The sequence below is a fragment of the Phodopus roborovskii genome, unplaced genomic scaffold (assembly GCF_943737965.1).
Source record: "Phodopus roborovskii unplaced genomic scaffold, PHOROB, whole genome shotgun sequence".
NCBI lineage: Eukaryota > Metazoa > Chordata > Mammalia > Rodentia > Cricetidae > Phodopus > Phodopus roborovskii.
In genome coordinates this window covers 86,193-100,566 of record NW_026126010.1, presented here as the reverse complement: position 1 = coordinate 100,566, position 14,374 = coordinate 86,193, and positions in this window count along the sequence as shown.

Below are 14,374 nucleotides of genomic sequence, written 5' to 3'. Positions count from 1 at the left end.
GCACTTTCCCCTGGGTTCAAGCATGGCATCCACCCAAAAAACACCCCTACTTCAAAAAATCCATCCACCCCAGACTGATAAAATGTGTTATGAAAATGAGTACAGAAAGGATTTTAGAGCAATGCTTCCACAAGGCATTGTAACAATCTTCAAATATATGTAACTAAAGTAAATAGCAAGCATATTTGAATTAAACTGTGTGAGGATATATCCAGCCATTATAAAAATTATCAACTGGAATGTTTTCAGATCCAGAAAACAAGAATTAGGAACAAGAACTTACCTTGTGGTTGAATTTCCATAAGTAAAACAGTGCCTGGCACATAGTAGCATATAATTAACCTGAGCAGTAGCAATACTGTTCTCTTAAAAGAATAGGGTCTTGCTGGGGTGTGCTATCATGACTCCTCTAATTCCATAGTACTTGGCAGGCTGAGGCAGGAGGATCATTAATACCAGGCAAGTCTGGGGAAACAGACCCCAGAGAAAGAGAAACAGACACAAGGAGAGGGAAGAGAGAGAAGAGGGAGAGAAGGAGGAGAAAGAGCAAAGAAGAGCAAAAACAGAGGGAGAGGAGAGAATGGAGGAGAAAGAAAAGAAAGGAGAGAGACAGTTTTGCTATGCTGTCCATACTGGTCTCAAACACCCTTATTCAAGAGATCCTCCTTCCTCACTCAAAGTCCTTTGTAATTCCACAGTACTTAGGGGAAACACAGTAACAGTCTGGAGAGACCAGTCGAGACACACAGGGAGGAGAGGAGAGAGGGAGGGAGGGTATGAGTACCACAGAGCCCATCAGTAATAGTACCATTAAATTGGCTTGGGAAGGGCATTATCCAACTCCCAAACCATCAGATCTGAATCCTAGTTCAGCCACTCACTTTAGGACAAATTACTTACCTGTCCTGTGTCTCTGATTACTCATCTATGAAGTAGGATGAAACCTACTTCTGAGAAGTTGTGAAGCTAAAATGGGTTAATAAAAGTAACTAAATGAGTGTAAACTATTGTTATTGCCCTGAATGCCCACTCCTCGGACCCCGGAAAAGAAAGATGGATGGGATTTGAATTCAGAGTCTCGGTTAGTAATCTAGAATTACTGAGACATGCGGCATCACCTCTTATAGAAGCCAGGTTTAAATCCTGGAACCTGTAAGGGAAAGCTAACTGCGGATCCGCAGCTGTTTAGGCCACGCCCCTCATAAATTATTCATAGAACCCGTAGAAAAGAAAAAAAAGAAAAAAAACCTTGGAGCGCTACTCACCTTAACAGATTATTGTATGGGTTACCAATAAACTCTAGATTGTGAAGCAGACTTCGGGATACCCGGTCAACACGCCCCTTCCGCACGCTGATCCTCCCCCTAGAGAGTAATTCATAAGCTGACACTTCCAGTGGACCAGGTGCGAAAGAGGGTTCGCACCACAGCCCCACCCCTCATAAATGAATAAAGCGGCAACTAAAGGACCGCTCAGTGGCCGGGTGGCTCTATGTCCGCTCGGAAGAACCCAGCAGACAGAGTCTTTTCCAGCCTTGGTTGAGAGGCTCCTCTCCCCACGTCTGGGCCCTTGATGTGTCCCGGTCTCACAACCCAGGATAACCAGCCTTGCGGTTACTTAGTCAGAGGTCACAAAGGCCACTGATACCACAGTGCCACGTCGGTGCTGAACGTTTCCACTGTCACCCGGTCAGATCTAAGACAAGTCCTTCCCAACTCCCGACTTGACTTTAGTAACTTCAAACTTCTCTCCTCTTGGAAAGCCTGAAAATCCTGCCCACGGAGTACTCATACATAGACCCGGAGCCTCCCCCAAGCGCCCCCTATGCCTTGCTTCCAAGGGGTATAAATCTGCTTCTGAGAACTACCCCATAAAACAGACTCCTAAATGCCACCCGATTCCCCAAGCACCGCCTCCTGAGGGTTTCCTCCAAAGCAGACACCTTCTGAATGCCACCCGGGGCCCTATAACCTCCAAATATGCCCACTAGGGAATCCCCAAAGTTGGGACTAGGGAAGCACCCTCTTCCAAATGCTGTCCAGGGGCTTGGAGGCAATGTGCTCCCGCTCACCCCCAGTGCTGGGCGGAAGCCTCGCCTTCCTTCTGGAGATAAGCTGCAGCCACAGGGCAACGGAAGAGCGAACCACCTCTGTCGTGCAAAAAGAACTAGAGTTTGCGCGGAGCTCGGAAGCGCGGGGCCTTAGAGGGCCGGGTCTGGGGTGTACCATAGATGCCTAAACAGGGGGACGTTTCTCTCTGCTTCTGCGCCTCTGGCACCGGATTTCAGACCCATATATCCCCTACAGGTTGTGGTACTACCCCAATGCGCGATGCATGCTGGGAGTGGTAGTCCTGTCCCGCTAATGCCTGGTGCACGTGGTGGGCATCAGCCCCTAGAAGATGGGAAAATGTAAGCCTGGGTTTATTTCCTAGGGCTGTGTACTCTTTGAGGGTGGGGAAAGAGAACGGAATATGATAGTGCCTCCAGATTAGAAGACACATCCAACCTAAGCATGGGAAGGCTGAGACTCTGGTGGCCAAAAGTGTTCATTCATTTTTTGTTCTGTTTATGGAGCTCAAGATGTGGGCCAGGGGCTGGGACTTCTTCCTTGCCCTCATAGAACAATATTCTATCGTGAGAAACAACCGGTAAACATAACACATAATAACAAACAATAGCCTCACATATACCTATGCATTATAATAATTAGCCCATAACTGCATAAATTACTATGTACAAACACATATGTGTGTGCATGTTTTTAACAGGATCTCCATATGCAATTTAGACTGGTTTGGAATTTGCTCTACAACCCAGGTTCATCTTGGACTTATGATCCTCTAAGTGCATCTTCCACCAAGTGCTGGGATTACTTACAGGCATGCACCACTATGCCCAGCTGCAAATGTTAATATGTAAATGCTTTACATCTGTTTGTAATTAATGTATCTTATATTTATGTGCTGTGTACATTATAAAACAGTATAGCTGACTATATATTGTATACACATTATATAAGTAACTGTTGTATATATAATCATATATCCCTTAACAATAGTGATAGTTTGTAAGAACTGTGTACTTAGGCAATGTCTTGCATGAATTTACTAAAAACAAATGGCACAGCCTGTGCTCACCTAAGCTATATGGCTTAGCCCAGGACCCCTAGACTACAAACTGTATATTATAAAATTGGAAAAGTACAACAGTGGTATTTGTGCATCAAAACACAGTAAACATACACCAAAAATACTAGACTATATGGGGTGTACTTGGTGGTGAAATGCTTGTGTAGAATGTGCAAACCCTGGATTTAATCCCTGGGACTACAGAATAATAATGAAAATGAAATCAATTAAATACTAAAATCAAAATGCTGGATAATAGGGATGCTTTCTGTACATACACCACTGAATATAATTGCTAAATTCTATGGAGAAAAATAGACCACAGGAAGTTGAATTTGTTGGGATAGGTTGTAGCTTTCCACAGAGTGGTGATGTATGAACAAAGATATTTACCATAAAATGCTTCTATTGCCTCAAATTCAGTCTTTCAAATATTTCCAGTGACCTGAAACATTTATTGAGCACCTATTCAGTGCAGAGTTCTAGGAACACAACAGAGATGCTATCCTTGCAGAAGTCAAGAACATTCCTCCCAAGATCTGTCCCTTGATAATCTCTTGCATAGGAACAAAGGAAAGATATGTAGAGGGAACACTAGCAACAAAAAGACTTGATTGGGACATGTGAGGAAGAACACAATGGTTTATAGAGCTGGAGAGGTATTAGAAGATGAAACTTGGGGACAGATCATCCAGGGTCTTGTAAATCAGATTGATATGTTTAGCATTTAAGATTCACAATAAGGGGCTGAGGAGATAGCTAAGCAGGTAAAGTGCTAACTAGTCAATCTTTAGAGCCCAAGTTTGATCAGGACTTGAACACACATATTAAAAACTGGGCATAGTGGCTTAGGCCTATAATTACAGTATTGGGAGGAAGAAGCAGGAGGATACCTGAAGCTCACTGGCCAGTCAGCCTAGCTAATAGGTGAATTACAGGTTTAGTAAGAAGCAATTCCTCTAAAAAGTAAGGTGTGTGGGGGAAGGAAACGAAGGATTAATACTAAGGGTGTTTGAAAAAGTCATACTGTTTTATAAGCTTAATTTATACATGTGTGTGATACATATTGTAATGAAGGTAGGCCACATGGAATGGTGATGCCCTCTTCCCCAAGAACCATAGACTAGCAAATTAAACCCCCCAAGTGCCAGGCAAGGGAAACCTGCCTTCCATTTTTTCATTAGGGGAGTCCAAGAGAATCCCCAAAATGTAAGCTATTGCTATTGCCCTTTGGGAACTTGAAAGTAAGACCCTGTTGCTAAAGATACCACATACTTTGAACACAGTGTTGGAAGAACTGAGCAGTGAAATTGACCTAGAGCAGTGGCTCTCAACCTTCCTAATGCTGTGACCCTTTAACATAGTTCCTCATGTTGTGCTGACCCCCAACCACAAAATATTTTCACTGCTACTTCATAACTGTAATTTTGCTACAGTTATTAATATAATATAAATATCTGATGTTCAGGGTATCTGATATGAGACCCCTGTGAAAGGGTCACTTGACCCCCAGAGGGTCCCAAACCATAAGTTAAAAAACACTGACCTAGAAGTTTTCTCTCTAAGGACTAGCTCTCACAGTATCTGAAGGTGCTGTGCAAGCTAATAAAGAAGAAAATAATAAATAATCCTAGCCCATTAACCATAATGACCATCCGGGCAAAATAACCACAGTGGTACAATAGTGGCATATTTATTTTAGGAATAACTAATTTAATAGCTGTCTAATTGGACTTAGACCCACTTGGTGGGAAGAAATTCGTACCTGGTACTATAAACCTAAACAACTACCTGTGGCCGAAAAGGCTATAGGCTTTTGGAGAGAACCCACTACTGCCAGTTTCTGGAGTCACTATACTTTCTAACTGTATTCTACATACTTATCTTGATATCCAAATAAGTGTAGCTATCATGCCTCACCAAAGCATTATTTTTGCAACAGAGACTATAATTTTAGAATTTATTTAATTATTATGTATAGTGTCCTGTCTGCATGTATCTCCACAGGCCAGAAAAGGGCACCATATCACAATACAGATGGTTGTGAGCCACAATGTGATTGCTGGGAATTGTACCCAGGACCTCTAGAAGAGTGGGCAGTGCTCTTAACCTCTGAGCCATCTCTCCAATTCCAGACAGTGACTATTACAGAGATCCACAACTGATCAAGATTCAGAGAATAAGTGACCATTGGATGTCAATCCCCAGTTGGTACATCTATAACAAAACCCTTACACCAAAGGAAAGATCTGGGAAAGAGGGTGGAAAGATTATAATGCCAGAAGACCAGGATGTCTGCTGCTAAATAGTACCTTCTAGACACTATGGGGAAAGCTGCATCAATGAAATCCCAACATGGTTGCCTAAACAAGACCTGCATACTGACAATACCAGTTGAGATAGCAATATGAATGAAAGGGAGTCCACAAGTCGCCACCTCTAGATGAAGAGCTATAGACAATCAATGACTGCTAAGAGAAGGAGAATCAGTTTTTTTCTGAGACATGTCCCTTGACAGTCTATTCAATCCCAAGTTATCAGCCTTATGACTAACATTAAATGAACTCAGGAGAGCACACACACACATACACACACACGTTTATGTATATGTATATGTATGAATGCTAAGATGAAGTTCTGTATCTATTCTTATTCAATTTATGTATGTATGTTTATGTATATGTATGAATGTTAAGATGAAGTTCTGTATCTCTTCTTATTCAATTTACTATCTGACATGTCCTTTATCTGAGGAAAAAAATGTATTAAATGAACTTTTGGAACAAGAGATGGTGTTAAGTATGCGGGCATCTGTATTGGCCTGCCCTTGGGGTCCTGACAGGATACCCCCTCAGCTGCAGCCACTAGGAGCACTGCCTGTGCATATTCACTATATTCCCTTTTAAGATGGCCTTGCCCACCTCCCATCCTTCTCTCTCCCTCTCTCTGCTGATATCCCCCTTCTGCTTCTCTGCACATCTGTCTCCTCCTCCCCACTCTGCCTTTCTCTTCTGTTGCTCCTGTCCCTAGAGGCTGGTCTCTCCCCCTCCCGTCCCTCTTTTTCTGTTCCCTTTCCCCCAACTAAAAAAAAAAAAAAAAAAACCTTCACGTGTGCTCCATGGCATGATGTCTTTTTCTCTCATGCTTCATGCTGCTTTCTCTTTTTTTTTTTAAATTAAAAAATTGGTTCCCTGACCAGCGGGAAAGGCTCTCCTGGCGCGTCCTCCTGCCTGTAGGCAGTTTGAGGCACACCAGGATCCTGGAACCTGGTCCACATGTGACAGCCTCTCTTCTCTGGATCGCTGGGTCCCTCCATCTAAAACTGGCATGATCGGTGAGCCACTTCGCCTTCCCCACCTCTGGCTATTTCCCAAGAGTGAGAACTCTCATGGCTTTTCTGCTTTGGGCCTAGAAAAGCCTTGGCACCAGGCAACCATGGCTCTTTGGGGTTCAGAGCCCTTAGCCCCCACCCTTTGCATGAGGACTCGCTGGGCAGCCTGTGCCTGTCGAAATCGACCCTCTCTGAATTCCTGGGATGCTAGGAATTGCGGATCCTTGGGTCTTCTCTGCCTCACTCATGGGAACTGGATGTTTTCTGGAGACCCACTGACCATTCCTAATCAGCTGTTGTTGCAGGACTACCAGCTGTTGGCCATAGAGCTGGATGCGCAAGACTATCAAATACGTCCAGGTGATGCCATGGTGATGGGAAAGGATCAGGTGCTTTAAGCCCTAGGGAGTCGATTTGGATTTGGATCCATCTCAAACAATTTTGGCAGGTCCAGGCAGTGCCTGATGGTTCCACAGAGCCTGGACAGTGATGTGAAACAGCGTGGCATCTTTTTCTCTCATGCCACTTTTTAAAAATTACAACACCATGAAATATCGGGATATGGAGGGCCCTTAAGCAGCAGTCTGGATAAGATACAGTTGCCACAAGTGAGGTGAAAATAAGATCCAGTGATCCTTTAGTTGAAACATTGATGCAGTTGGAGGTCCTGGCGTGCCTCGGGGCACCAATGTCATGATAACAGTGCAAGAGGGACCTTGGTGGGAAACTCCGAATGTGGGTGGGGGACAATTCCCCATGTAGACAGAGCTTACATGGGAAGTTTTATTGGGGTAAAAGGGAGTGGGGGAAGGGAAGGGAAAGAGAAAGGGAGGAAGGGAGGGAGGAAAAGAGGGAGGGAGGGGAGGGAGGGGGAGGGAGACAGATAGCCACAGGACTACAGGCAGTACAAAGACCTGCCTGCCTCTTCAGAGGAGCAGCAGAAACAGCGGGAATGGGAGGAGCCTGTCCCTTAAAGGGACCTTTTGCACCTGCTAAGGACTGCATAGTGCCTAGCGACCATAGGCCAGGGTACTGCCTGAGTTCCTCCTGCCAGGTGACAGGGGGCAGGCCAGCATACTGCCTGAATCCTCACAGATGGAATAGCTGGTTCTGTCCACTCCATGCATGAGTGTGTTATTACGGGACACAACTAGGAATCCATTCTTTTGGGGGATTAAAAAAATTGGTATGCTACCTCTTGTGTTGATGACTTCAATCTATCCATGGCCTTCTGGCTTGTAGATCAAGACCAAATGCTTCTGTTCTCCCAAGTTCTACTTCATCAAGCTCTCAGCCCTTGAGAAATTTTCATTCTAGCTATACATGAATTAAACCTTAAAACCTAGAGCCTACACTTCAAATAACCCTAAAGTCCATGCTCTAGCCCCTTCTGTTTTGACTGCAAACACCACTTTCTCTTGCTCATTGTAACTCAGCCACACTGCTTGCCTGCTTTGGGTCACCACTGACTTAAAGTATACATATAGGGCTGGGAAAATATAAAGCTCAGTTGGTTGATAAGGCCTGAGGTTAACACACACGTACACCACAAACATGCACCCCCACACACAAATTAGTACATATATATTCTATATACAGTATATATATGTGTGTATACTGTTTATTTTATATAAAATAGTATATAAAACACTAGCATCCACTATATCTTTCATATCTTTACCTATGAAGAAGTACTTCATCTGACTCTAGCAATAAAAAAAAAGGCACAGAATGGCAAGTTCCCAGTGGACTATCTGTCAGGCTGATCATAAGCATTTTGTTCTTGTCACAGGATCTACCATACTGATTTCATGGGGTAGAGGAGGAACAATATGGTCAAAGTATATGACATTGCTAGAAAGAAATTGGCTATATATACCTGAACACTATATATAATGAAAAAAGTATATCAATAACAAGTAAAAATGTCAAATCCAAAAGAATTACATATTCATTATGGGAAAAGTACTCTTCTTGCCCCGGTTATCAAAGTACAATTATTGCCAATAAACTTTTAAAATTGTTTTATGCTTGTCCAGTTCCCAAAAAGAAAGGAAGATGTGATCCCCTGAAGCAGGACTTACAGATGGTCATGAACCTCCATGTGGGTGCTGGGACTCAAACCTGGGTCCTCTGGATGGATAGCCAGTGCTTTTAACCACTGAACCATCTCTCCTACCCCCACAAAAACTATTTTTCAAGGCAGGTTCTCACTGTGTAGCTCAGGCTGACCTTGTGATTTTTCTTGCCTCAGCCTCCCATGTACTGGGATTACAGGCATGTAATATCCTGGCTCAGTGATATTAAAGAAATAAAATGCACATAGAGAAAAATGCATACAAAACTCATTTTCTTCTTACAAATTAGCCACACCTATGTGATTAGCTCTCAGATCAAGAAAAAATCAGGTGAATCTCTTGAGTTCAAAGCCAGCCTTGTCTACAGAGAATGTTCCAGGACAGCCAAAGCTACAAAGAGAAACCCTGTCTCCAAAACCAAGCAAGCAAACAAACAAACCTAACTAAAATAGTAAGGTGAAGCAGTTACGATGGCTCTGCAGGTAAAGGTGCTTGCTGTGGCTGTGCAAACCTCACAAACTGCATTTGATCCTTGGAATCCACATAACATTGGGAGAAAACCAATTCCACAAAGTTATCTGCTGACTTCACATGTCACACACACACACACACTAACAATAACAATAATAATTATAATAAAATATAAAAATCGAGTGGAGAATGACAGAAGATATTACTCGAACACACAGGTTTTTACACTTGCACATATTCATGCACCACACACAGATAAGATTTATGAGCTGTAACAGGATTTTTTTTTTGGTTTTTCAAGACAGGGTTTCTCTGTGTAACTTCTCTGGCTGTCCCAGACTCTCTCTGTAGACCAGGCTGGCCTGGAATTCACAGAGATCCACGTGCCTCTGTCTCCCTAGTACAGGGATTAAAGAAGTGTGCTACTATGACTGGCTAGGATTATATTTTTGGTGACAGCATCTTACTGTAGGTCAGGATGGCCTGGGAACACATTTAGATAGCTGGGGCTGACCTAGAATTTTCAGTAATCCTCCTAGCCCCCCAAATGCTGGGATTATAGGCATGAGCCATTACATCCAGTTGTAACAGGCTTTTAAGCACAGGAATCACACAATGAAAGCAATTTATTTTATTACAGTGTTGGGGAGGGAGCTCAAGGCCTTACACATGCTGGGCCAGCACTCTACCAACTGAGTCACACCCCAGCCCAATTGTAAAAACAGTCTGGGTTTGTGGAAAAAATATTCACAGTGGGAATCAGGGAAGGAAAACCGCTGGAAGTTAATAGTCAAAAATCCAAGAAGTAATGCCAGAAGAGCAGCCAAAGTCAGTAAAGTAGAAGCAGAGCATATGGCTTTGATTCTGGACTGATTTCAAACTTAAACATGCCAGATTTGCTGAGAGATCAATCAGATTTGAGGTATGAAAAATAAAGCCATTGTTGACCCATCAAATTTCTGGCCTATGTAGCTGGAAGAATGGAATTATCATCCACAGGTACAGGAAATACTCCACAAAGAGCAGGCATTTGGCAAGAAGAAGAGTTTGGTTTTGTCTACATTACAATTAAGATTGTCTATATTACATTTAAGATGTCTATTAGATACCCAAGGAATGATGTTGCTCTAGAGAAGAGACAAGGGATGGTGTTTCACACCTGTATTACCAGGACTCTGAAGGCTGGGATGGGATGATTGCTGCAGAGTCTAAGGCTAGCTACACCATTGAGTTCCAATCTGAGCTACTGTGAGACTCAAAACCAGTTGGGTGACTGTAGACAATCTCTTGGGAAGTAGACAGGAGGAGGATCAGGAATTCAAGGCCATCCTCAGTGACATGGAGTTCTAGAGTATCCTGAGTTACATGACATCTAGTTTCAAAAATACAAAAAAGCTGGGAGGTGATGGTACACACCTTCGATCCCAGCACTTTGCAGGCAGAGGCAGGTGGATCTCTGTGAATTAGAGGCCACCCTGGTCTACAAAGTGAGTTCAAGGATATTTAGAACTGTTACACAGAGAAACCTTGACTCAACAAAACAAAACAAAGTCTACTTAAAAATGTATTTTTAAAAGAAGAAGGATTGAAAACTAAGTATGAAATTCAGAGTGAATCTACACTGGAGATGTGAATTTGAAGACCAGAACTTGTGGCAACTGAAACCATGAATGTGACTAAGTTTCTAATTGTCTTCACTTTTACTAGTGGGATACATTAAGGATATAATGTAAGTTGCATTATACAGCCATAGTGTATATACAGTAACTGAAGCAGGATTTGGAGTTTAAAAAAGGAAGAGGAAAGGAGGGGAGGGTATTTCAGTTACAAGGGATAACTCAAAAAAAAAAAAAAAAACCCTGGGGAATTGGGGAAGTATGCAAAAGAGGGGTGTCTGTCTTCCTTCATAGCCTCTCTAAGATTTTTTATTTTCTGGAGCCCTAGGAATTTTTCGTATACTATCCCAGATAACCAAGATTTTCCTCTTTCCCTCCCTTCCCCCTCCTAATGTATTCCTTGTCTTCTTATGTTGCTCAGGCCAGCCTCAGATTTTTGGGCTCAAGTAATCCTTTATTTCATCCCAACTTTCCACCCCCTGCCCAAGTAGCTGGGACCATATGTTAGTATTCAGGCATCTCTACTGGCCTGATCTTGGGGTCCTGACAGGATAGAACTTTAGCTGCAGCTACTAAAAACATCTCCTGTACACATTCACTACATTTCCCTTATAAAAGGTGGGCCTTGCCCACCTCCGGTCGCTCTCCCTTTCTTTCTTTGCCTCTCTTTCCTCTCTCCTGCTGCTCCTGTCCCCAGAAGCCAGTCTCTCTCCTCCCCTCCCCCCATTTCCTATTCCCTTCCCCCAATAAACTCTCCACACAAGCTCTGTCGAATGATCACATCTCTCTTTCACACTGTTTTTAAAACAATTCTATAGGTGTACACCACCATGTTTGACTAGAGCTTTATTCAAAACGGAGTCCTAAGGGTAGCAGTGTACCTCAGTGGTAAGAACACTTGCATACCATGTGTGAAGCCCTGGGTTCAATCTCAAACACTGTATACACAGGGATTCAAAAAGTTGTGGTGTATGCATTTACTCCTGCCTCCAAGGTCTGATATTTTCAAACCCTGTTCTAGGCAGTGATGACATAGGAAAAAGCAAGACAGACAAAAGTCCTTTCCATGATGGCTTTTGTTCCGATTCAGGCAACAGGTATAGAGCAACAAATATATAGGCAATAAATATGGAAGAAATATGATTTTATACAATATTGGGGAAAGTAGCACAAGGGTGTATCGGGAATGTGGCAGGAGAGAGTTGAGAATTTTACATGAGACAGCCAGGGCAGACCTCATGATAGAGATGGTGCTAGAATGCTCACATGGCATGTTTCCTTCAATCTTTGGTGTTCCTGACCTTGATGCTTTTGAAGATCATAGGCCTTTTTGTAGCTCACCTCTGTCTGAGTTTGTCTAATGTCACCTGACACAGGTTCTGGCTCTGTCTTGGATAGGGAACTCAACTAGGAGATGTTTCTTTCTCATCCAGTCTTTTGGGGAAACAAAATTTTAGTAAACAGTAAAGGTGGCACCTATCAGGTCTCTCTACTGTAAAGTTACTATTTTTTCTCAGTATTAAATAAATTTCGAGGGCTGAAGAGATGGATGTGTAGGTCAGAGCACTGGCTGCTCTCAAAGAGACCAGAGGCTTAGCTCCCAGCACATGATTCATAGGGGCTTGCTGCAGTTAGTGCTCCATATTCATGAGTTCATGCAGATTTAAGCATGACAGAAAATATTCAGGGGACAGCTAAGAGTACCAAGCACCAGTAAAAATTAGGGGAGATTTTTTTTTTAAAAACACACTTTTCCTTCCTCATTCCCTAATACTGTGTAGTAACTTACAGAATATATGTATTGTACCAGATACAAATCATCCAGAGATGATTTTAAGCATGTATAGGTTCTTCTTTTTTTTAAAAGATTTATTTATTATCTATACAATTTTCTGCCATTGTGTATGCCTGCAGGCCAGATGAGGGCACCAGATCATATGTGCTTATAAGCCACCAGGTGGGTGCTGAGAATTGAACTCAGGTCCTCTGGAAGAGCAGTCAGTGTTCTTAACCCCATGTGTATAGGTTCTATACAAATATATATTCTAACCTTTTTGTATAAGGAACTTGTGCTGGGCATGGTGCCACATGTCTGTAATCTCAGCATTTGGGAAGAGATCAGTTCAAATCCAGCCTTGTTTACATATCCAATTTGAACGCAACCTGGTTTTGAGACCTGTCTCAAAACAAAGCCAAACTTCAAGTGGGAATCCTAGTGTTTTAGTTCAGGTGGTGGTGGAGTTATGGTAAGGAGCAATAGTTATCCCTGAACCAATTTCTTGCAGATTAGTGACATTGTATTTTCACTTTCCTCTTGTGACATATTATTTATGATTTATTAAAGCTTGCCTGAGGATTTAGAAAGCAAAGTCAGCCTCAAGCTATAGAGATCAGGCAGTGGTGGTGATAACACACCTTTAATCCTAGGACTCAGGATTAAGGAGAGGAATCTCTGTTAGTTCAAAGCCATTCTGGCCTCCACAAGAGTGAAGCGTAACAAAGCTCATGCCTTTGATCTCAACATCTGGAACACGTCTTTAATCCCAGCATTAGTGAGGTATATAAGACAGGAGCAAGGTCTCAGAGCTGGCATGCACCCTCCAGCCACATTGGAGATAGGAAAACATTGAAGTCTCAGGTTTCTCCAGCTATGCGGGCTGAGAGGTTACATCCTGAGGTTTGGTGGAACCAGAATCACCTTCCAGTCTGAGGCAGAGTGAGAACTAGTGACCAGCTGCTTTGCTTTTCTGATCTTCAGCTTGAAACTTGAACCCCAATATGTCTCTAGGTCTTTTGTTTGTTGTTACACTTTTGTTTTGGTGGTCTTTTGCTAATTTCTTATATAATCTATGTATGACAAATGCCATCCCTGCCTCAACCCTGTTCTACCAACTACCATCATCAAATTGCTTTGATTTCCAAGTTCTATATTAGTGGAATTATCCAGTACCTTAGTGTCTGATTTTTCAACTAGTGGTGCTTGTGAGGTTCATTTGTTGATAATTCTATTAGCATTGTATATTTCATTTTACAAGTACATCAAGTTTGTTTTGTTAGACTTTTGGACTATTCCCAGTTTGGAGGCATTATAAATACAGCTGGCTAGATTTATGTTGGCTAGATAACTGTGAGTGGAATTGCTAAGTCATAGGGCACATGCACGTTTAACTTTGTATGTAATCAGTTTGCCATACCATTTTACCCTAAAGTTGCCAAGGTGTGTGGGTTCCCTGGGGATTCAGGTAATGGTGCTCTAGGGTAGGAAGGAAACACACCTGTCAAGTTAGGCCTGGATTCCTAGCCTTGTTTTGCCACCCACCTGACTGGGCTTTAGAAGGCAATCCCAGTTTTATGCCCACTGCACTGAGAACCTCTGCCACTGACCTAAGCATAACCTGGAAGCCATGGCTGTAGACCAGAGTCAGGTGCTGTTTGTAGACGCAGATGAAGGAGGGAAGAAGGATGAATTTGACTGGTGCTCATGGAGATATCCTTGGGCTGGAGACTTACAGACCAAGCTCTGGGGTCATCAACATGTTGAGAGTATAGGCACAACCAAGGTTTAAGCACCTGTTGTGTTCTACATATAGATGCTGGAAAACAGTGTCCCCAGCCCAGGAATGGCAAATCAGAGTTTAGTCTGGAGATCACAGTCTAAGAACAGGTGAGGGTTAAGTGAAGACAGGATTGGGAATTCCCAATCCAAGTCTTGAACCACAAACTTCAGTCTCTTACAAGGGGTGGGCAAT